Source organism: Leptinotarsa decemlineata, unplaced genomic scaffold (assembly GCF_025532065.1).
Source record: "Leptinotarsa decemlineata unplaced genomic scaffold, Ldec_3_MD MMD2_tig00004067_RagTag_RagTag, whole genome shotgun sequence".
Lineage (NCBI taxonomy): Eukaryota > Metazoa > Arthropoda > Insecta > Coleoptera > Chrysomelidae > Leptinotarsa > Leptinotarsa decemlineata.
In genome coordinates this window covers 425,964-450,140 of record NW_027412602.1, presented here as the reverse complement: position 1 = coordinate 450,140, position 24,177 = coordinate 425,964, and the positions used below count along the sequence as shown (strand labels likewise).

Sequence of the window (24,177 nt, the reverse complement as noted above, 5' to 3'; positions counted from 1 at the left end):
CTTGACTTATTTTATTGATACAATCCGTGAAATATTCTCCATCGGATGCATTGAGGTTTCCGGTTATTGCTCTCCAAAAAGTTCTTACACCATTTAATAAACCACGTTCTGTTCTTTTTTTGAATTTTTCTTTGTCCGTGAAGATATCTTTAAACTTTACTTGTAGTGAGTCTGAAATTTGGCATAAAAGACTGGTATGTGTTTTTATTTGAGCTTTGAAAGCTAGTACTCTAGGCTCGTCTCTGTCGAGAAAATAAATGGGGTTTTCTAGGATTTCATCATTATTGTATAGAGCGTTTTTGATGGATGATAAATCTTTGTAGACCAAAAGGCTCCATTTTTTGTTTGTTATTTTGGGAGTTCCTTCTTAATGGAAGAAAACGTCGATAAAGTTATTGATTGACTCTAAGTTGTATTGGGCACTGGCTGTTGATGACAGCAGGAGTGTCCTGAAAAAATATATTATTATTCATGGCTCTTTTGGGAATATCTTTGGGTTCGATTTCAATTCGATGAAATCCGGAGGCGAGATCCAGCGTGGTGAAATATTCGCATTTACCAAGCTGGTCTAGGAGGTCCGAGATGTTTGGGTATTTGTCGTCAACCGTTAGCTCGTTGAGTTTTCGGTAATCGATGACAACTCTCCATTTCTGTTTACCGGAGGCATCCATTTTTTTGGGTACAACCCAAACTGAAGATGACCATGGGGATATTGATGGCTGAATAATGCCTTGATTTAGAATTTTTGATATTTGTGTTTTTACTTCCTCCTTGTATACCTGTGGGTACCTGTAGGATTTCGTAAAGACGTGTCTAGCATCCTTGGTGTCAATGGTGTGTTTCATTTCGTTGGTAAAAGTGAGATTATTTCCTAAATAGAAGATATCTTCGAATTGGAAACATAAATCAGTTATTGATTGATGTTCCTCTTCGTTCAAATGTTCGGTTCTTAATTGCGCTTTTATTTCTTGGATACGATCAATATGGAGTTTGTTTTGGGAAAACGATTCATTAATATTCAAATTTTTTTCGTGTGTTGGAAGGGGTTCGAGTTTTATTTCAGAAAAATCAGTTTGTTTTGGGATCGCGTTTGTATTTACGATAGTAATGTAGAACATACCGTTTTCATCAATTTTGACTATGGCGTTGAGAATTCTTACTTTTTTTCTTTCTTCAGCTAGCAGTATAGCTTCAGTGTTCTTGAGGTTGCAATGTAATTTGAATACTTTCTCCATTCGGGGTTCTATTTGAATTTGGTTCGGTTTTTCAGTAAGTATATGGTCATTTATCTCTGAAACTTTGAACAAAGGGACCGTTTTAAATTTTGTTATGAGTTGTTTATTTTTCAGATCAATTATACAATTTTAATATTCGAGAAAGTCAGATCCGAGTAAACCGTCAAAGTCGATGTCTAAGTCGTAGATAAAGACTTTGTGTGGATCGTTCTGTGTGAAATTTATTAAAGTGGATTCATTCACGAAAATTTTCTGGTCAGTGATACCTTGTATAGTGACGTTTTCAGGGAATCTAAGGGGGTATTTTTCGCATGTTTTGGGTTTGAAAATGGATATTCCTGCACTTGTATCGATTAGGATTCTGGAAGTATTGGAAGAGTCTTTGATGTAGTACAGATTCGAATTCATAGAAAGCATAGGGCTACATGAAATTTTGTTCCGAGAAGTTCACGTTCGGGTTGAAGTCTTGTATGTTTAGGGACTGAATTCAGGATTGGACTTCTGATATAGGGTCGATCGATAGGTTGTTTGGGGTTGAATAGGTGGGTGGTTCGCATTCGGGAGTGAGAGAAAATCCTGGTACATTGACGGATCTTCGAGTGTTTCAATTTGGTTGTATTGGTAATATTGATCACTAGGGGTATAGTAATCATAGTCATTATCAGTGGGGTAGTAATCGTTGTATTGATAGTTATAGCTATCAGCTGTATGATAGTCTTGGTTATCACCTGTATGATAATCTCGAGATTCATATGTCATGGAATGAGCTCTTTGGTTTTGATTGAAATTGACAGAGTAATTCGAATTTTTTTGAATTACGGGTGGTCTGAATCGGGTTTGAGATTGAGGTCGAATTTGATTTTGATTAGTCTGGGACCTGTTTGGCTAAGAATTTGTTTGAAAGTTTGGTCTTGAAAAATTCTGATTGGGTTGAGGGTTTGTTTGGCTTGAAAAATTTTGATTGAGTTGAGTGTTTGGTTTTGCAAACTTTTGGTTGAAATATTGATAATTATTTTGGAGTATTTGTTGTCTCATTCGACATTCTGTGGTAATATGACCTATCTGACCACATGTGTGACAGGTTCTTTGGGATGTTGGTTGCTGATTGTTTGTTGAGGACGTGTTTGGTTTGGTCTTTCAGTTTTTTGATGTTCGAAATAGGATAGTTGCATTTCTCCCTTGATTCTAACGTGGGCTTCAAGTAGATCTGCCGGATTGGAGGCACGGATTACTTGACCTATTCGGGGTTCTAGTCCGGTTAAAAGCGTATTTAATGCCATTGTTTCAATTAGTGCGGATTGCGCGTGTTTCTGTTCCGCAGAAAGGACGGATTTTTGTACACAAGCGTGCATTTTGGCATTTGAGGACTTGAAGGCGATTGAAAAATATTAAAGGTGTTTCGTTTGGGAGTTGTTTGATACGCTGGAGATCGTGAATCGATGATGTTATATCTCTAGAGTTTTCAAAATATAAATTTATTAAATGTTTGATTTCGGGATGAGTTCCAGGATTTCTTGAACTTATCAATTGTGCTGCTCTACCTATAAGTTTGTTTTTGATGTGAATCACTGATAGATCGCGTTGGTCTGCTGTTGACATGCGAAATGCACAATCACAAGCATTTAAGAAAGTGTTCAAAAATATTTGATCACCTTCGATTTCAGGCACTATTGAAAATATCTCCGATAATTTATATATTCGATTGCATCTGGTTCTGGTTGGTTTTAAGGCATTTTGATTTATCTTAACAAATTTTTGATGTCAAAATTTGAATGATCGAACAGTACTTATTTACTATTTACAATAATCAATCAGTATGATTATTGATTTTGCAAAGAATCAAAGTGATGGTAAATTAGATTTCAAAATAAATCGAGACAATTCAATATCGACTTACAATCTTCATTCCGATTCGTCGTGTTCTCGAAGTCGTCCAGCCAGGGGCTTCACCAAGTGTTCATTCCGCTGCTTCCTCGAGTGATGACTCCTCAGGGGTTGTTGGTTCTTTCTCTGTTGAGAGATTAGAATCCGCCGCTACTAGTTAGGGTTCCTTGTTCTAGCAACGTTGTCAGATCGTACAACGACTGCGCTAATTGTTATATTCACTGTTTTGACTTTGACTTTTTAAAAACACTTCATTTTCAATTACAGACTTTCTTTGAATAAATAATTGAAACTACAAATTCTGGACAAGTTCTAAATAGAGACTGATCAAATTCTAGATAGGTACTGACGAACTCTAAATAGTTACTGACAATAATTTGACCTCGCAGGGTCCATTTATAATGTGTAGGCAGCGGTGTCAGCAGGAGACGTTGGGAAATAATAAAAGTATCACGTTCTGCTGACTCTGCTGACTCAAAGTCTTGGGAGTCGTTATCTTGGTAATCTGATACCGGTGAGATCGTCTTACTCACGATATAACACATATATTATAAGTTGTTGGTTCATGGTGTAGATAACTATCAAATCTCATTTTAGCTTTTCTTTTTTCTTTCAGTATTTGTGCGTGCTACATTATAATAATATTCCATACGATTATCAAGATCTCTGACATACTTCGTCATAAGGTCTTTTTGATTATATACATTTTCTTGGAGTCTACCGGATGTGTGTCCGAATATTAGTTCATAAATTCGTGGTTTTTTTTTAAACTGTTGTTATAGCATATAACAGCATAGGGTATAATAGAAAATGTGTGGTGTTTATGGTTTTCTGTCAAATTCACTCTTATCATTTCCATTAGGGTGGCATGGAATCTTTCAAGTGAACCGTTTGATTGTAGGTGATCAACACTAGAAAATGTTAGTTTGATATTATAGAGTAAACATATATCTTTCAATGAGTAATTATTAAATTCCTTTCCTGAATCGGCATATATTCTTGGTGGTGTTCCATAATGTTGGAAATATAGTAATGAGCTGTTCACAACTGATTTTGCTGTTTTATCAGATATAGGGTATGCTTGAGTGGATTTTGTGAGTTCATCTCGAATTGTAAGAAGATAATTCTTTTTTGGAATTTCTAAAATGTCAATGTTCATTCTTTCGAAAGCTGTTTTGGGATTTGCGTAAATACTAACGGATTTTCTAAGTTTTTCCTGCAGATTTTTGTTTTTTGACATACCTCACAGGCTTTAATAATATTTTCAACATCTTTTGTTATACCATTCCAATTGTATTTTTGCTTTATTCTTCTTAAGGTTTCATTTATTCCTCGGTGTAAATTATTTTTACCGTTATGAAATTGATCTAGTATAATTGGAATCTGGTCTTTGTCAGGGGTCGTTACAATATTTTGACATATTTGAAATTTTATGTCATCTTTATCGGCTAAAATATAGGATGGCATTTCTTGTATCGGGAATCCTACATTTGTTTCAAGTTGGTATACTTTGTTTGGTACGAATAAATTCAGGTCTTTATATAATGAGCTGAACAAGTATTCTATTGCTCAATCATGATCAAAAGGTAATGGGATTGAATAATATTTTCGATCTTTTACTGTTTTGCTAGACACACCATTGATTTTATTATAGAAGAAGTCGGGATATTCTTCAAAAATGTCTTCAAGTATTTTTTCATGAATTTCTGTAAGTTTATTTCTCTGCAGAAAAACAATCATGTCTTTATGTTTTTTGTCTGAGAATTGATCATTAGTAAAAATAAATTTAGAATAGTCAATTACTGATTTTGACTCTTATAGTCTTGTGAAGTTTTTAAGTCTTTCAAAAATTGTTTCTTGACCTATTTCAGTTTCAGTATCTGAAACTTCTTTGTTTTCATTTTCGATTGCAAAAATTTTTGAATGAAATTTTGCGCATTCTTTGAAATGATTTATAATAATTCTATACATAGCGTCTGCGTTTTGTGTATTTTTCCGGGTCTGTAAATTACATTGAATTGATATTCCTCTAATTTCAATCGCCATCTGGCTAATCGGCCGTCAGGGTCTTCAATCGAAAATAACCACGTTAAAGGGCGATGGTCTACTATAAAATTGAATTTTCTTTCATAAAGGTAAGGACGAAAATGTTTAACTGCCCATACCATAGCTAGTAATTCTCTTTCTATTTTAGAGTATTCTGTCTCGGCTGGACATAATATTCTAGATTCATAGGCAATGGATAAATCTTTTCCTATGGGTCGTTGAGATAATACTGCTCTTATTGCAGAAGAAGATGTTGTTAGAAGAAATGGTTCTGCAAAGTAAGGGTATATTAGAATTGGGGTTGAGGTTAATGCTATTTTCAATTCTTGGAATGCAAGTTTACATTCATTGTCAAAGTTGAATTTCACATCTTTTTGTAATAAGTGTGTAATTGGTTTAGATATTTTAGAAAAATTTGGGATAAATTTTCAGCAATAGCCTGCTAAACCTTAAAATTGTTTTATTTCTGTAACGTTTATAGGCTCTGGGAAGTCTATTATGCAAATAACTTTTTCTGGGTTTGGTTTTCCTCAATCTTTGGTTATAAGGGGTCCTAGATACGCAATTTCTTGTCTTAAAAATTCGCATTTTTCGGGTTGAATTTTCAAATCAGCTTTCCGTAAGCGTTTGAATACTGACTTCAAATTTTGCAAGTGCTCGTCAATTGTTGGGGAATAAATTATTATGTCGTCCATATAAACTAGACATCTTTCGTTTCTAAGTCCAGTTGATATATAGTCTAAAATACGTTGAAGGGTGCAGGGTGAGTTTTTCATCCCGAATGGCATCCTCAGGAATTCGTAGAGGCCATTTTCTACAGAAAATGCAGTTTTTTTCTATGTCTATAGAATCCATTTCGATTTGGTGGAATCCTGATGCTAAGTCAAGTGTTATTAATTATTGACACTTTTCTAAATGGTCTAAAAGGTCTGAGATATTTGGTATTTCTATAATCAAATACAACGCGCCATTTCTGTTCTCCAGATGCGTCAAGTTTTTTACTTATCATCCAAACTGGGGATGACAAAGGTGAGATTGATGGTCATATATATTTTGTTATAATAGTTTTGAAATTTGAGTTTTCACTTCATTTTTATGTATGTGCGGATACCTATAACATTTTGTTGAGACTGGTTGTGCATTTTCGTTTAGTTTTACAGAATATTTTATTTCACTCGTGAATGTTAGTGAATCTCCTTCTATGTAAAATATGTCTGAGAATTCTAAACAGAGGTTTTCAATTAGTTATTTTTCTTCTTCATTTGAATGTTCTAAACGAAGTAAACTTTTTATTCCTTTTGAACGATTTGGAAATCATTTTGAATTTCATTTTCTTAAAATTTTTCAAATTGTAAGTCTGGAAAGTCAATGGATTTTTCAATTGCGTTTCCATTCACAACTGTTACTAGAAATTTTCCTTTTTCATTTATTTCCACAACAGCATTTGAAAGTCTTACTTTTTTTTCAGCAGCTAACAGTCTAGCTTCTGTATTTCTGAGTTTCGATTTTAATTTGAATACTTTTTCTACTCTTGGTTCGATTTTTATGTTATTGATGGGAATTTTGTCTACTTAGTATTTGTTATAGCTATTGTCATATTTACTTTCAAAGAAATAATTATCTGGGTCATACTCAAAAATATCATTTATTTCAGCAGTTTCAGTTTATTTCAGTTTCAGGGTTGAGAGTGACTTTATTTTTGGTTTTATTTTACTTTTAGTTTTGGTCATCAATCTTTTCTGTTGCTTCTCTTAGCGGGATTGTCCCATAATTCAATTTCAATTATTGATCTTTAATGTCTACTACTCCTTCAAAATGTTCCAAAAAATCGTATTCTAAAATTCCGTCAAAATCAAAATTTAAATCGTGTATATAAACTTTATGTTCAACTATATTTATTTCAAAAGGTAATAATACGGATACAGTAATTGTTACCTTTCCTTTTATTACTCCAGTTATTTCAACCATTTGAATAATTTTCTACAGCATTCTTTTTCTTTTTTTTTCGAAAATTGATATTCCTGCTCCGGTATCAATTATTATTTTGAAGTTGCTCAAACTGTTTATATAATAAATTTCGCTTATAATAGGGCTTATACGAATAATTGTCCTAACTGTTTCACTCGACGTGAAAGTTGCCTTGCCTGTCAATAAAATTCTGAAGGAAAATGCGATATCATTGTGTCCCTCACCTTGGAACCAATATGAAACTCCTTTTCCAATATCGAAATCTCTTCATTTGATAGTAACTTTTTCTCGGAAACGATAATAAATTTTATCGAAATAATGGAATAACTTGTGTTATAAGAATAGGTACACTTCCGTTTTGCTGATTACCCAAAGATACTTTGCCCTTCTTTGTATTTTTATTCTATATAATAATAATGTATTTGCCATCAACGATATATAACATTACAATTATTCAATCTAATTCAGCAAATAGATCGGTTTGTTGCTCATAAAAGGTATGACCTTGTGCTGAAGCAAGTTAAATAATCAATCAATGAACGTTGTGAAGTTGGAAATATAATATGTGAGATGTAAACAAAGAAAATTATGAAGATATATAATTTGAAATCTATAAATATGAAATAGCAATATCAAGACACGCCTAAATATAAATTTTAAATGTTCCAATGTAAAATATGTGTATTTAATCCTCAAATTAAACTAAAATGAACACGTCCATTCCATTCAAGAAATGCTTGACAAGCTAGCCATAAGTATCTTCATTTCATGTGAGAAATTCCTTCCTTCCATCTTATCCAGTCTCACGTCTCTATACTGCCCCATTAGATGCTCCCACTTCTTTTCCGTCACTGAACGACTAGGGAAAAAGTCAGTCTGAGGCGAGTAGGCTACGGATACTTGTATGCTTGCTTGAGGTTCGCACCTCACAGCTATGATTCTGTCTCCTGTCGTGGAGGACAACAGGCACGAGCTGTTGTTTCCGAGAGGCACTACTGCAAATTGCAAATGCACTTCAGACTTTTAACTCCCACGTGGATGATGAGAGGCGTCCGACAGACGGCGTCGTACCCATGAGTCAAGATCTGTAATTTTACACAGGATTGCGTGGGGGTGTTCAGGGTGTTCCAGTGGAAAGTTAACAAGGGGTCTTTCACTTCCTTGGCTATGGTGGCTAGAACGTACTCCGTGCGCCTGCACATTATGGAATGCTGGGCTTGCTGTACGATTTGGTCAAGAAGGGTTTGCGATTTCGTCATTTCTAGGAGCTCGAACCTATCTGCTGTCATGGGACCTGCAATCATCCATTTCTTGGAAGGACCGAAAGGCCCTGTAGCGGGATGAGGAAACGGATGATGAGTCTTCTTATGATGAACCTCTCTCAACAACTGATGTAGAGAATGCTCCAGAACATGATCATGATAGCTCTTCGACAGAGCGGGTTTCTGCTTCTTCTCGTCAAATGCCTCAACGCGATTGTCAACTGGATCCCAGGCAGAACAGTCGCCTTTATCTGGTTACCGACTATCATGTGCGTGATGGGGGCCTGCAGTTGGATCGCCTCTGTGGCCAACTGGTTGAACAGCTTCTTGCAGAAGAGAACATTCTGGGTGGCTTCTAGTTTTTGTTGCCAGTGCATGTCGGGGTTGGAGGGAGGCGAGTCGGTGCCGAGGAGGTTCAGCTTGACGTTGCAGAGATCTTCTTGGTCTGTTCGGCAAAGCACCTCAATGTATGCAACACCTTGCAATTTGGTTGGTATTGAAACTCTAAGAGCGTTGTTAACCTTGGCTAGGGCAGGTCCACCAGGTAAAGGACTACTCGATGAACTATTGACCTTCTCTTCGTCTTCAGCTTTCGTTATTTCAAATGTACCAGTTTGCAGATACTTGGAACCCGTTGTTCGGTAGCTGAGACCTCCAATTATCGTATTGGACACCTTCTTCAATCGCCAATTCTGTCTCAGCCTCAATAGTTCTATGTGGAAGTCTAGAGTTGTTCGATTTCTGGCAGCTTCTGTTTGGGAAGTCTTCATTTTTTCTGCCCCGGCAAAAAGTATGCTGGCCGCTCCTGCAAGTGCTTTCCAGAGGCTCCTGCTGTACAGGATCCAGAACAAGATAACGCTTCTCTTTTGCAATAGCTAAAACGTCAGCCAACACACAAATTTCCTGCAGAGCACTCGTCATTTTGGTTCGTACTGAGTCCCAAGGCCACATTGAAGATTGGAAAGCATCTTTACTGTCTGAGTCAGATTTGGAATCTTCACTGGATTCTTCTGTTCTTATTTCTAGATCAGATAGCTTACTGAAGTCTATTTTTGGGCATATTTTGCGAAGCTCTCGGAGAGAGCTTCGCAAAATATGCGAAGGAGGTTGACAAACCTCAGTTCCATCAAAAGTGATTTCCTGAATTTGGTATTAATAAATGAATTATATCATGAAACAAGTTCTTATATATGATTAACAGGTAAAAACGAATGATAGGATATACCTAACATATTTGTCGATATCATCTCAGGTAGTTTTAGATAAAATTCAACATAATATCTATTGTTTACTATTATTGTGAGCTGATAACTGTATAACCTGAAAGGAAGGTAAACATGTAAAATTGAAGAAATATGAATGTGAAATTATATCTTGACATAATAAGTACATAATATATAATATAAAAATATACCTGAGTATTTGTAAAGTATGCTTTCAATATTATTTGGACCCACTTACACATTTTTAATGACCAATTGAACGATTTTGAAAATAGAATAGTTTCTATAATTATATCCAATGGATTTCGAGCTCTCGATACTTAACATACTGTTCGAAGTAACTATTCAGTATATCCTTCTTTCAATAATTTGATTCACTCTTTCTGCAGGTACTGTTTGAAGCCACTTTTTGATTTGCATTTTTGAATATTTGTTGATTACGGATATTTCTCAACTCATTGGGTATTTCAGCATAGACAATTGACTTCGATAAGAATTGGCCTTCTTTTTTAGATATCTATGCACTGATATCAGGGCAGCTCAATTCATTATCCAAAGTTATGAGTCATGACAAGTGTTCAGTGCTGAGGAATTCAACAGTTCTATCTCTCATGTTATCTCCAGAAAGAGATGATCAGCTAGCACAAATCACTGAACATAGAGTGACAACATTCGCACATGATTTGGTATCTGATTATCTGAGAACAAAAACTGGAACCACTAGCAGAAACTAAAATGATGCAATTAGTAACTAAATCATTAGGTCTACAGTATGATAATGCACAGAAACAAATAGCCACATACCAGAAGAAACTAAAATGATGCAATTAGTAACTAAATCATTAGGTCTAAAGTATGATAATGCACAGAAACAAATAGCCACATACCAGAAGGTTGTCACTCACGTATAGAATATTGTTAGCAAAGCTTTGCTTCTGTCGACCAAAAATATAAAAGATTCGTCTGCTGATTACCACGTACATATGACTGGGGCTTTATTCGAAACCTGGTTCAGTGAGCAGCTTCTCCCAAATATTCCCCCAAACTCGATTATTGTTATGGATATCATTCATTTCGTCGGATCTCGGTTGGATCCGACGAAAGTTTCCTATTTTGAGAAACTAAAATTTCTTTTTTTTTTCATATCGAGAATATCGGTGTTCATTTTTTTGAATTATTCGCCATGAAGTAGAATTGCCGGTTTTTGGGTCTACCGCCTTCATTTCGAATGATATGAAAAAAGGCATGAGAATTTTCAATACTGTTTCATATGGGTTGAAACATGATATTTATATCATGTTTTAGTTTACTAATTTGCAGTGCTATGTTTCAATTCACCGTCCACCTAACGTTTCAAATACAAATATCTATTATTTTTCATCGACTTTCGTATGTATCGACTATGTATTGAAAAAAATTTGCGAAAACAATTTTCATGATAAACGGTTTTTTGGGGAAAAAATGATACACAATTTACTGAATTGTATTGTCATCAGAACTAAATGCAGGTTTCTAACCAATATCAGATCAATCTGTTAGCAGAAAAGGGGTCAAACTTCAATTACTAAATTCGAGCCAAACAAACTAATAAGGCATTCTTAATAAAATTTTTAAAATACATGTGCTTCCCGGCTTATGTCTCCGAAAAAACATCATCAATATTTGTGTTTTTCTCAGAAGATAGAAATCGATATCTTTGAATTCCAGAAAATATCAAGTCCTCACATATTTTGAAGATGTGCAAGTAGAGGTGAACGCTCATGCATTCAAGGGGTTTTGTATTCGAAATTTCTGATATTAGATCTCTTCAATTGCTCAGGCAATGAATTTTGAAGTTTCGCAGCACATAATTGAAATGAATCTATGAAACTGTGCAGTGCGATGTCATGACATAGATAATTTGTTTTTCCCCCATGAAAATTTCATCATCGAGGAGAAGAATTAGTCAGATATAACAGAAATTTTGGGTGATTGAAACGTAGGACGGAGAAAAGCAAAACTTCACCACCTCTAATGTAAGAATGTGATTTTGAGTGAGCCAAATTGATTTGAAATCCCTGAAAAAGAAACTAAAAAGATTAACCGAAAATAACAATTTTATTGAACAAAAACTGTAAGTTCAAAGAAATAATACAAGCAATAACCAAAAAAAAAATGAAATAATAATAAAAGCTGAAAATTAAAAAAATATCATTAACAAAAATGAAAAATAAAAATTAAAAGATTCCAAACCAAGTTATGTCATGACGTTTCGATTGTTAGTATCCACAATCATCTTCGGGTGATAACTGGACTTATTCCTCCGAGATCTGACTATTTATAGGTCATTCGAGTGCTTTCACCTATCCCCTCTTCCCTTTCTCCTCTTCATTGGTTTTAGCGGGAGATGGCCGTTTGGCGGGAGTTGGTGGTTTTTCTCTTGATTAGAGGTTTCCATATGTTACGTACCTCTACACTAGCTTGACTAAATGCGTTGTTGGACAACATATACGCGGCTTCTTTAAATTGTCTCCTGAACCAGTTTTCCTCTTTGTGATTGATTTCAGCTTCTCATCCTTTCCGATAATCCTCTGATGTAGGGAAGTACAAGTACTGGTTGTGCCGGTTAATCTTTTTAATTTTTTTTTCAGGGATTTCAAATCAATTTATATTATATTAGACAATGGAATTCAGAACTGATGAAATACAAGCGGAAGATTTGATTACTGTAACTTTTTTGAGAGGGGCATGTCTGTCAAATGAAATTCGATTCTTCATGAATGATAGTATTCAAGAGAGAAGCCAGTAGATGAACTTTTACTAGATCGACCCTCACAGTGCGGTGCACTGAGGCTAAAAATTTGGAAAATTAAATATTTTCGGAAATTAGTATTTTTGACAATTTGGCTTTTGACACATCTCCATCACCCGTGAAAAGCAGACCCCGCTTTTAAAAAAACTTCCCACCTAAATACTCATCTAAAACAACCTCAGTGAAATGATGAAGTTAACATTTTTGGAATTTTTCGTGCAAAATGCTGTATGAAATATCCTGTGTATCCTATATATGATAAAAATTAACTGAATGTAGTGGAGGTATCAGTAAAAACAAAATGAAGAAAAAAAACTTCTTTGATTGACGACTTGTTTTAGATGATCCCACTATTGCCATCGTTAAACAAAACTGTATTTGAATTTCGCGAGCTCCAGTACATGGACCGCCCAATCAGAGTGAACATCAAGAAAACGTGGAAAACGCTGGTATTTCAGCTTAGTTTTGAAATACATGATGTAGGATACCGTTTCCTGAGTGTTAGGGTAATCTTCTTCAAGATTTATTAATATTCGCTAATTTTAAATAGGGTGCGTTCCTCATCGTGGGAATTATGACCTTTTCTACTTATGCATTCAAGGTGTTTTGTATTAAACTATTTGCATTTGAATTAATTTATTGATGATGATCTCATACGTGATAGATCATCATGAAAAATGGGAGATGAAACGTTCTATGTTTTCATTGTTTTCATGAGCGAGTCTAAGTTGGGAGACTCTGTTTCCCACAGCCAACATAAGTTAAATAACTGCCCTTGGATATTTTCTTATTATTTGTATCTCAAAATTTTACGAAATAAGTATAGACCAATTTCATGGAACAAAAATTAACAAAATCATATTACACGTCCCCAAACACTTTTCTTCAGGATCTCATTTAGACATAAATAACTCAAATTTTACCAACTGTTGTTACCTCTATGTGATCACGTTGAGTGTACACTTTTGATATTTTCAAGGCTGGAGGTTTTTAAGTAAAAAAAAGCGGAAGTAATAATTAAATATATACTAAATATTTGCTTTCCAGCAGAAAGAGAAAACTAATGAACTCATGCAGTTGATCTATCCTTATAAAATTCAATAGGTATTCTCGAATATCTTTTTTCAAGCAACCCGTATATTCAAATCTTCCACGTAGATATTGTAAGATACAAATAGCTAGAATTTCAATTCCTCAATTGTTCCTTGCGTCCCTCATCTTGGGAATTACATGCTATTATGACATTTCCTACTTATGTTAATCCAAACTTCCGCAATGACCAATCCGAACCCCCTTCTCTAGCTACCGATGTGAAACATGGCATTTTTGGAAAATCATTCTTCACGTTTCAAACCTTGTAAGAGTACAGTAAGAATTAAATCTTGTCTAAGTGTACAGTATATCTAGCCCCAGTTATTTTTTTTATCCTATCTTTTCACAAGAGTAATTGTAATTCTTGTGTGCATTAAGCATTCATACTCACGATAAAATAATCGTGGGTCAAAACATTGGCAAATTCGTTTTGGCCTTGCTGAGCAAGAGACTATCTGCCAACCTTGTGATGGCAGAATGAAACCATATAAAGTTCACAAATACATGTTCATTAAAAGTCCATGATGATTTATTGAATTAACCTAGAACCTAATTGAATAAATTGAAGTTATCTTCAGTAAGCAGCTCTGTAATCATAATAGATGTTGCCTTAAGATTCTTCTTGTTGTTAAGTATCAAAATGAGGGATTTTTTCCTTGTCTATATTTCTGACTGATATCGGGTCATCACCCGAAGACGATTGTGATTACTAACAATTGAAACGTCGTGAAGTAACTTGGCTTGAAACCTTTCAATTTTCAATTTTTTTATTTCATTTAAATTGTTCAATTTTCAATTTTTTGCTATGTTTTGTTTTTTTATTTTATTATAGTTTTATTTCGGAGTTTCTTGCCTACTATAGTTGTTATTTTCACATATTTTGTAAAATTTACATTTGTCATCTCAGAGATTTCAAATTATATTATATTAGACAATGTACGTCCGAAATAATGAAATTCACGATGAAAAATTGGCAACCACCTTCAAACAAAGAATAGTTTGATTTGATTTTTATTTCTGGTCTATAGATTCGTTATAAAACAATAAATACTAACTATATTTCATTGAACTCTTTGACAAGATTCAATCGCAGAATGTACATTCAGGATAATATGAGTCCTTATAAATTCGTCTGGCTACTTACGAATAATCTAAGATTATACGACTTACCTGTAAGAAAGTTCAATCTTGATTATATGAAGAACCACTACATCATAGACCACCTTGTAGTTACGCCTCTGAGGCGGAAACCGATCACTAGTTTCTACCCGAATGAAAGAAATATTCCATATCAATATACTCAGCCCATTGATTCATTATGATTTTTGGTGCACCTATTTCAGATGGAGTAAGGGTAAGCTGAAAATGAGGGAGGGTTGGATTGGTCTATGATGTGGTGGTTCTTCATAGAACCTTACAGGTAAGTCGTTTAATCTTAGATTATATTTCAGAACCACTCCATCATAGACCACCTTGTAGATGTTTAAAGCATATCAGCGATCTGAATAATACTCTGTTATTAATTATTATGATTAAATAATTCGTAATCTCAAGTTCATAAACTTATCTTCAAAAAATTTATATAATATCAGTAATAATGAATATATAGCTTATAAAAATACATTAACAATAATACATTACAACAATAACAATTTAAATAGAATAAATTCCCACTAATTTTTGAAATTAGAAATAATAGTTTCAGCAAAATTTTTACTATTCAACTACAGTTTATTATAGAATCTAGCAAATACGCAAGATTTCTCAGACCACCCTGCCGCCTTCCTGATTACATCAATAGTTGCTCCAACTACATTTTACTGCCGAAGTGGAGGCATGCCGCGTGGAATAAAATGAAAATTTTTGAGTATCAATACCGCTTTAAGTCAAAGTTGTTTTGATCCATCGTGAAACACGTTGACTTGAAGCTGCATGATATGGTCTTCTAAGTGTTATGAATAATTTGTTGACCATACCTCTTAATTTTTGATTCCTTGATAGGTATTCATTCAGACATTTGCAACGCTAATCTCTGGCTTTTCATAGAAATATGGTAAAATTATGACCGGCTGTTGCCTGCCGGGCGCAGAAGTTTTAATAATTTCTGAAGTATTAATTTGTATATTTGAAGACATGTCCCTTATTTCAGATATTTTTATGATAGCAATAGTCTGTACCCTCTGAGCAGACACCAATGCCAAGAGAGTTGCTAACTTGTACGTTATTTCATCCAGTGATAAGATGTGATATGGATAAAGTGTTTCCAAATATTCAAGAACCTGGGTCCCAAGTCGTGGAATATTTTAGGAAAACCGGTCTCAATTTGAAAACTCATTTGAGAAAACATTTTATTACATCTTCATTATCAAGCGTTACGATTATTAATTTTAATGGTGATCTGTGGGAACTTAATGTATTATTATTTGCTCCACACTCAAATTTCTCTTGCAGGAACTGAATTATATTTGACATTCTTGGCTCGCAAACATTCACTTTATGCAGGTTACAAAATAGCCACCACTGTTTCAACGAACTATTTTTTTTTTTTTTAGTATTAGGACTTGAAGATTTAAGTTGGGTTGGAATAGCAGATTCAGGAATTCTGCTTCTTACATATGTTTCCCTGATAAGCGCGCAGCAACCGGGATAATCTTCTTCCATACTGGATGCGGTTGTCTGAAAGGGCTAAGCATTAGGTTTGATTTCGGTTCAAAATGGATCGGTTGGGAACACATGAGCTTTATACAAATAGGATATCATGGCTGCGTGGAATCTGGCACTATTGAAATTCCTTCAGCTCCATCAGTTATTATTCTGTTAAGTACCTTCAAAATAATTGAAAATGGCGGAAATGCATAGAAACATAAATTTGACCATGATATAGTGGAAGCATCTATGTGAATGGAATCTGAGTCTCTTTTCCAAGATATATAATTCTTGCATTTGACATTAAGCTGTGATGCAAAAAGATCAATACATGATTTTCCTGAAACTCGTCTTATTTTACTGAAGACTCTGATATTCAATGAATATTTTGTGTCGGCAGAGAGACTCCTTGATTCCACATCAGCATAAATATAAGCAAAAACCCAAAGATTTTCAGATTCACACCATTGCCAAATTTCTCGTGTGAGGTAATATATTTCACGCCACCCATTCTGTTGATGTAGCTAATTGCCTCAACAATATGTTATAATCATTTTTCGATTGTGTAAATGATTTTATAGCATTCAATGCTATATATAATATATAAATTTTGTTGGTTTGATTCTAAAACCTATGAATTTTTTCATTTCCCGATACTGCTCTCCACCCAGTAGAAGAAGCATCAGAGTATATTTCTATATCGAAACTTTTCGTTTTTCATCAGGAAGCGTTATCAACATATTTACACTATCAAAAAATAAATCCCAAAAATTAACATTTTTCTTTAGGCTCCAAAATACTTTTGGTAGAATTTAAAATGAATACCAATTGTTCTAAAAACGAATAACAATATTTGCATGTTTCGCACATTCCACGGTGGATTTTCCGATAATTTATAAATCATCCAGGTAATTCAATGAAATAATACTCCTAGATCTTAAATGTCGTAGTAAAGGCTTCATGATTTTTGTAAATATGAAAGGACCTGAACTTAAGCCGTTTGGCAATAAAGTGAACTGCTAAAGCATACTTTCAAAATAAAGTCTCAAATATTTACGATGGCATTCTTTGATCGGAATAAAAAAATACGCGTCTTTGAGATCAACCGTACACATAAAACTATTTGGAATAAGCAAATTTCGAACAGCTTTGATATTTTCTAGTTTAAAGTGGGGTGATATCATAAATTTGTTCGATTCTTTCAAAATCAAAACGAATCGGTAACCACCACTGGATTTAGGCACTAAAAAATATGATGAAACAAACTGACGATTGCTTGGCTTGCACTTTTGAATTGCGCCTATTGACTCTAAATTAGAAATTCTCTTTTTCAGATCCTTATGTGCCCTGTCAGAATTATTTTAAAGTTTGTAGAACAATTGATGAGGTTTTTTTTTTACAAAAGGTAAAGTATAACCTTGAATACAGTGCAGTATGTTAACATCAGAACAAATATTGTGCCAATCAATCAAAAACAACTTGAGTCGACCAGCATAGTTGGAAGATACTTGATTTCTTTCCTTCGTTTTTCTTGCATCCTACTTGTGATCATTTTTCTTTGATACCCCGAGCCCTCGTTTTGGATCCTGTAGTCCCCTTTTTGGTAATTTTTTATTCTATGCTTCTGGACAGGCCGCTTGAAGTTTGAAGGAGTTGATGGTTGAACAGAATATATATTATGTACATATATCTCAAATAAATTGTTGTTCGAGTGGATTGGAAAGTAAAATGTCTTTATTTTTTTCAAGTAACGCTTGGTTGTGGGCTTTTAAAGCAATTTCAGATTGGATGAAAATCAATATGAATCCTACCGCAGCATGTAAAATATTAGGTTAGTTATTCTTGAGAATTCATGTATATATTTTCACCAATTTCTCGAGTTGATATCTTTTCAGAGATATTGAAGGTGAATGTGAAGATTTTCTTCAATTACAGATGGAGATAATAGTGAAGAGTAAAATATAAAACGAAATAAGCGTTCGGACAGAAATATCTATACAGAGAAGAATACCACTTTGGACCTTCCACTGGAACTTATCCCTACTGAAAAGCGAAAACAAAAAATGGTTCAGAATGAAGGATATGGAATTGCAAAATGGCTCAGTTGAAACTCCTGGGATTAAAGAATTGAGAAATATCGGTAACACGTGTTTTATGAATGGTGTCATCCAATATTTGTATGTTTTATAAGTTGGTTTTATAAGTTGGCTAAACTTATGGAATATCTGAACAGCTGGATGAACATACAGCTCCTCACTATTACCCATCACATGATTTCGAAATTTTGCATTCGTATCTGTCTTTTTGGGATATAAATAATAGTCGTGCGTCGCTGGTAAGTGTTTCAGAGAGAAACTTCAGTGAGTGGAAGAGAGAAACGTGTAAGAGTGAGGGACACGTGTGACGTAATCGAGGCAAAGAGAGATGGAGATGGTACCGATGTTTTACATTTCTAGCGCAAGCAGTTGTTGCCGGTTGTAAAATAAATCGTTGTTCATGCAGCATTACCGGTTTCAAAATTAAGCGTGACGACTTGATGAAAATTGGAAGCGCAAAAGTGATATATTAATAATAATGAATCAGATTCAAGAAAAAATATGACATCTCAACAGTTCAACCTGCGATCCCTCAATGTGTACGGATTGTCTCAAATTACACCATTGGAAGGAAAAAACATGACGTCGAAGTGTACAGGGTGCGTCGAAATATGTCCTTTAGAAAAAAAATCGGTTTAAAAGAAGTCTAGCGTTTCAACATGTCAGAAGGGCACTTAGTCTCGTATCTTTGTTAACCAAGTCAGCATCATTAGGAGAAGGAGGAGATGGCATCAATGTTGTCGAGGAGTTATATATTGTAAAGTTACCATTCGAAAATGGGGAAAGCGAAGGATTCCACCGTTTTACAAGCGTTTCGACCGTTTTGCTTGCGACCGTTTTGCGTGCGTCAGTTTCGCGTGCGTTTCGACGGTTTTCTGTGCGTTTTCGACGGTTTTTCGTGCGTTTCGACAGTTTTGCGTGCGTTTATTCGTTATCGTTTCATCGTTATTGTCGTAACCATTTTCATGTTCCAATGTGACAGTCATTTATCACTTAAAGCGCTAAGTGATAAATGTATCAGCATCATCAGAAAATGCCTAAAGTCCATGCTTTGTCGTATGAAGATTCATTTTGCGAATTTTCAGAATCCTGAACGGAACCTTGTGGAACACTCGGCCTAACTTCTGATACAGAGTGGTGTCGGTCAGCCAATCAGAATGGAGGAATCAAATATCGGTCGATTGATTGTGTTAGATGGAATTGAATTGGAGATAGTGACAAAACATTAACACTTTGAAAGTAACTTAGTCAGCGTGGAAGGTGGTAGCGTGGTAGAAAATGCGTGATAATTTGTTAAAATGAATGAGTTATTATAAAAATGGCGCAATTATCAGCATGGCATTAAGTTCTATATTTGTTGATAATGATAGGATCATGACGTATAGCACGTCAAATAAAAGAAAAAGAAATGCAGAATGTATCGACAGAGAAAAAAACAAAGATGGAGCAACCTGTCAGGAAGGCACTAAGCCACATCTTCGTTAATCATAGTTGAATGACAACGTGCAGCACATCAAATGAAAGGGAAACGAATGCCAAATTCATCGACAGAGAAAAAAACAAAAATGGCGTAACATGTCAGAAAGACACTAAGTCGTATCTTTGTTAATGATAGTTGAATATCAACGTGCAGCATATCAAATGAAAATGAAACGAATGCAGAATTCATCTACAGAGAAAACAAAGATGGCGTAACATGTCAGAAGGGCACTAAGCCACATATTCGTTAATCATAGTTGAATCTAAACGTGCAGCTTTGTATGTGTTATAAGTTGGTTTTTGTGCTTCAATTGATTTTTTAAAACCATAAACAACATGTCATTTCGAACATAGTTTAACCTTAACCTATTATTTCAGTCGATTTTCCATATGTTTCCCTTCCCAAATTATGGGTGATACACTTTAAAATAACTGTTCATCAGCTCAGAGAGGAAAGTATTACTCTACTTGAGCAATCATAAGGAATATCTCTTCTTTCAGCTTCTTATGATTGCCAATGGAATAAGTTGCCAATTTTTTTTCATTTTTTGTCTGTAATTTTCGAAAGTATGAGCGGTACATCTTCCAATATCTGTTTCATCAGCTTGGAACTGTACTGTAGAGATTGGCTAAACGTATGGAACATCTGAACAGCTGGATGAACATCCAGCTCCTCACTATTATCCATCATATGATTTCGAAATTTTGCATTCGTATCTGTCTTTTTGTGATATAAATAATACACCTACCAATATCTGTTACATCAGCTTGTGAATGTGTATCATAAAAAATTGCCTAGTTACGACAAATATCTGTTCTATCAGCTCGTTTCAGTTGGCGATTATATATTATCAATTACTTGGATTCCTATGATATTATTTTTTCCCAATCATCTTTTGATATTTTATTGGTATGATTTGGAAAAATCCTAGCCTTCGTCATCGTCAGCTCATCAAGTAATTAATATATTAAACATTACGAGTTCAAATTACTGTTTGAAAGTTGTTTTTCTGTATTTCAATTCATCGTAAATGTCAAAAAGGTTTTCTTGTGACTCATGTGTTTCTTCTGATGTTGCTAGTAATATAGCTAAGAAAAATCCAGGCCAAAATCCTATGTATTTTCTTATGGCGCTTCATTGCGCACCTTTTTGGATCTCCAATTGGAACCTTGTGGAACGTCCAACTCAAGGTAGGTGTGACGTAGTCGTCCCCACTTCCCCACAGAAGCTACTGCGCGTACAGCGGAAAATTCAAATCTAGTAGATGAGCAACCTTGGTCCGAGCTCATTTCAAAGTCGTGCGTCGCTGGCAAGTATTTCAGAGAGAAACTTTGGTGAGTGGAAGAGAGAAACGTGTGACGTCATCGACGCAGGAAGGAATAAGTATCGTAGCGATTTAAGCGTGGCACTCCGCCCCTCGGCCCCCTTAGTATTCCACATCACCGGAACAGCCCTCCTTGGGACTCCGCCTCACTCGTCGGCTTTCTTGTTACGTTCCAGTCACGTGATCCTAATTAAAAAAGTTTATAGTTATGAGATTTGAACCCAGGACGTCGGCGTGGTTGAAGTTGTCCTTAGCCTCTACACCAATGTAGGATATTGAAAGTGACTGCGAATGATGGGTATTTATAGCGTTAGTTTTGTCGGGACTGAAATTGACTCATTCATTATACTTAACCGCATTTTTTGGTTTTTGTAGAATGTAAGGAAAATTGTAATCGTCATTTCCTCGTAGTGAAAAAGAAAGAAAAATATACTTAGATTTGGGAAAGAATTAATATTCTATATAAAGGTGTGTATGTGTGTGTAAGAGTGAGGGACACGTGTGACGTAATCGAGGCAAAGAGAGATGGAGATGATATCGATATTCAACATTCCTAGCGCAAGCAGTTGTTGCTGGTTGTAAAATAAATCGTTGTTTATGCAGCATTATCGGTTTCAAAAGTAGGCATGAACGACTTGATGAAAATTGGAAGCGCAAAAGTGATATATTATTAATAATGAATCAGAAGGTAATGAAGTCACCATTCGAAAATGGGAAAAGCGAAGGATTCGACCGTTTTACAAGCGTTTCGACCGTTTTGCTTGCGACCGTTTTGCGTGCGTCAGTTTCGCGTGCGTTTCGACCGTTTTTCGTGCGTTTTCGACGGTTTTTCGTGCGTTTCGACAGTTTTGCGTGCGTTTATTCGTTATCATTTCATCGTTATTGTCGTAACCATTTTCATGTTCCAATGTGACAGTCATTTATCACTTAAAGCGTTTCGCTAAGTGATCAATGTATCAGCATCATCAGGAAATGCCTAAAGTCCATGCTTTGTCGTATGAAGATTCATTTTGCGAATTTTCAGAATCCTGAACGGAACCTTGTGGAACACTCGGCCTAACTTCTGATACAGAGTGGTGTCGGTCAGCCAATCAGAATGGAGGAATCAAATATCGGTCGATTGATTGTGTTAGATGGAATCGAATTGGGAATAGTGATAAAACATTAACACTTTGAAAGTAACTTAGTCAGCGTGGAAGGTGGTAGCGTGGTAGAAAATGCGTGATAATTTGTTAAAATGAATGAGTTATTATAAAAATGGCGCAATTATCAGCATGGCATTAAGTTCTATATTTGTTGATAATGATAGGATCATGACGTATAGCACGTCAAATAAAAGAAAAAGAAATGCAGGATGTATCGACAGAGAAAAAAACAAAGATGGCGAAACCTGTCAGGAAGGCACTAAGCCACATCTTCGGTAATCATAGTTGAATGTCAACGTGCAGCACATCAAATGAAAGGAAAACGGATGCAAAATTTATCGACAGAGGAAAAAACAAAAATGGCGTAACATGCCAATAGGGCACTGAGTTGTATCTTCGTTGATCATAGTGTGTAGCACATCAAATGAAAGGGAAAAAATGCAGAATTCATCGACAAAGAAAAAACATAGAGGACCATAAAATGTCAGAGAGGCACTAAGGTGTATATTCGCCACTAAGCCGCATCATCGTTAAAAATGTTGGGATCCCAACGTGCAGTACGTCAAATGAAAGAAGAAGGGGTATAGAATTCATATAGGGAACTCAAAGATAACGTCATGTCAAAAAAGCACTAGTTCACATCTTCGCAGACAGATTATGAGGTAGAGCACATGGAAGGGGCATGGATGTTGAAAATTATAAAGAAACGTCTTTGTGACATGTCAAATAGGCATAAGGTGTGCATTTGATGCAATAATTTCGAAATTCGTATGAGAAGCATATGTACAGTTGTAGAGATCTGACGAAAGAATATGAAAATATAATTATTCGCCTCCGACATATCTTTACGTGTCATGCAAAAATAAACACATCCGGTAATGATAAAATAATCATTCACTAAAACATACAATATATTTGGATTCCTTATGGTGGGAAGGCTTCGAATCCGTCAAAAAAAGCTCACTTCCGGTTTTCACTTCCGGTCGTCCGATTTCAATAATTTTCGCATCAATCAATTCGTTTAGACGTCAAGAAACATAATTTAATTATTTTCTGAAGCCAAAAGGATCTCATTACCTATTTCCGTTATATTAGCTGCAACAGGCCGATGTGGGCACTCATTTCAAATGATTTCATTTGCTGATTATGAAAAACATAATATCGAGCGTCTAATGTGTAATAACGAAGGGATAATTGCAAATACAAAATTAAAACATTGAAAAAATTCGAAATTCAATGTTATTAAGCTACGAACTACTACCAGTGAAATTCACTAGCAACAGTTTAAATCATAATCAAACCAGAAATGGCCTTGAAGTTTTTGAGGTGAGGGATTCAAATTTAAAAGACACGTTGTCACTATCACACTGTCACCAATAAACTGGCTAGGTTGGCATGAAGTTGTGTGTAGTTGATGGTGGGGTGAAGACCAAAAGTAAATAATGAACTATTTCAAGCCTAAAGACTATGTTGTCCAATAAAATACACGACTGTCATTGATTATTTGACACATTCAAAATACCCAGAGTATTCCTTATGACATTACAATTGTCATTTAATTGATTCCTGGAATCATTCATATCTAGTACAGGAGTATTCCTTATGATATTACAATTGTCATTCATTTCGATCATTCATATCTAATACAGGAGTTTTATAAACAATAGATGACCGCTTGAATAAAAATCTAGAGGATTTTGGCCACTTTGCCCACAGCGAAAACACGCATTTTTCAATCCCCTTTTTTTTTAAATATCCATATGAATTCCCATAACGTGTCGTAAAAAAATTGTGTAGAAATAAGCGCATCTTCATCTCATTACGTGTCAGTTTGAAGAAATAAACGTCAACAAATATTGTAAATTTTTATTTAGTCGAACACATGAATTTGATTTTTCACTTAGGATATTGGTAAAGATAAAAAATCAGTCTACTTTGGTTGAATCAAAATGATTCTCAACAGAGCCACCACGTGAAGGAACAAT

General features: G+C 35.0%; 1 protein-coding gene and 1 pseudogene across 1 annotated transcript in view; both read right to left on the bottom strand.

The window, feature by feature from the left end:
- LOC111513686 (uncharacterized) overlaps positions 1-24,177 on the bottom strand; it is a 436,986-nt gene that overhangs the window by 332,892 nt on the left and 79,917 nt on the right. The gene's annotated exons all lie outside the window — the stretch shown is intronic.
- LOC111510843 (mediator of RNA polymerase II transcription subunit 17-like) lies at positions 7,835-9,538 on the bottom strand (annotated as a pseudogene).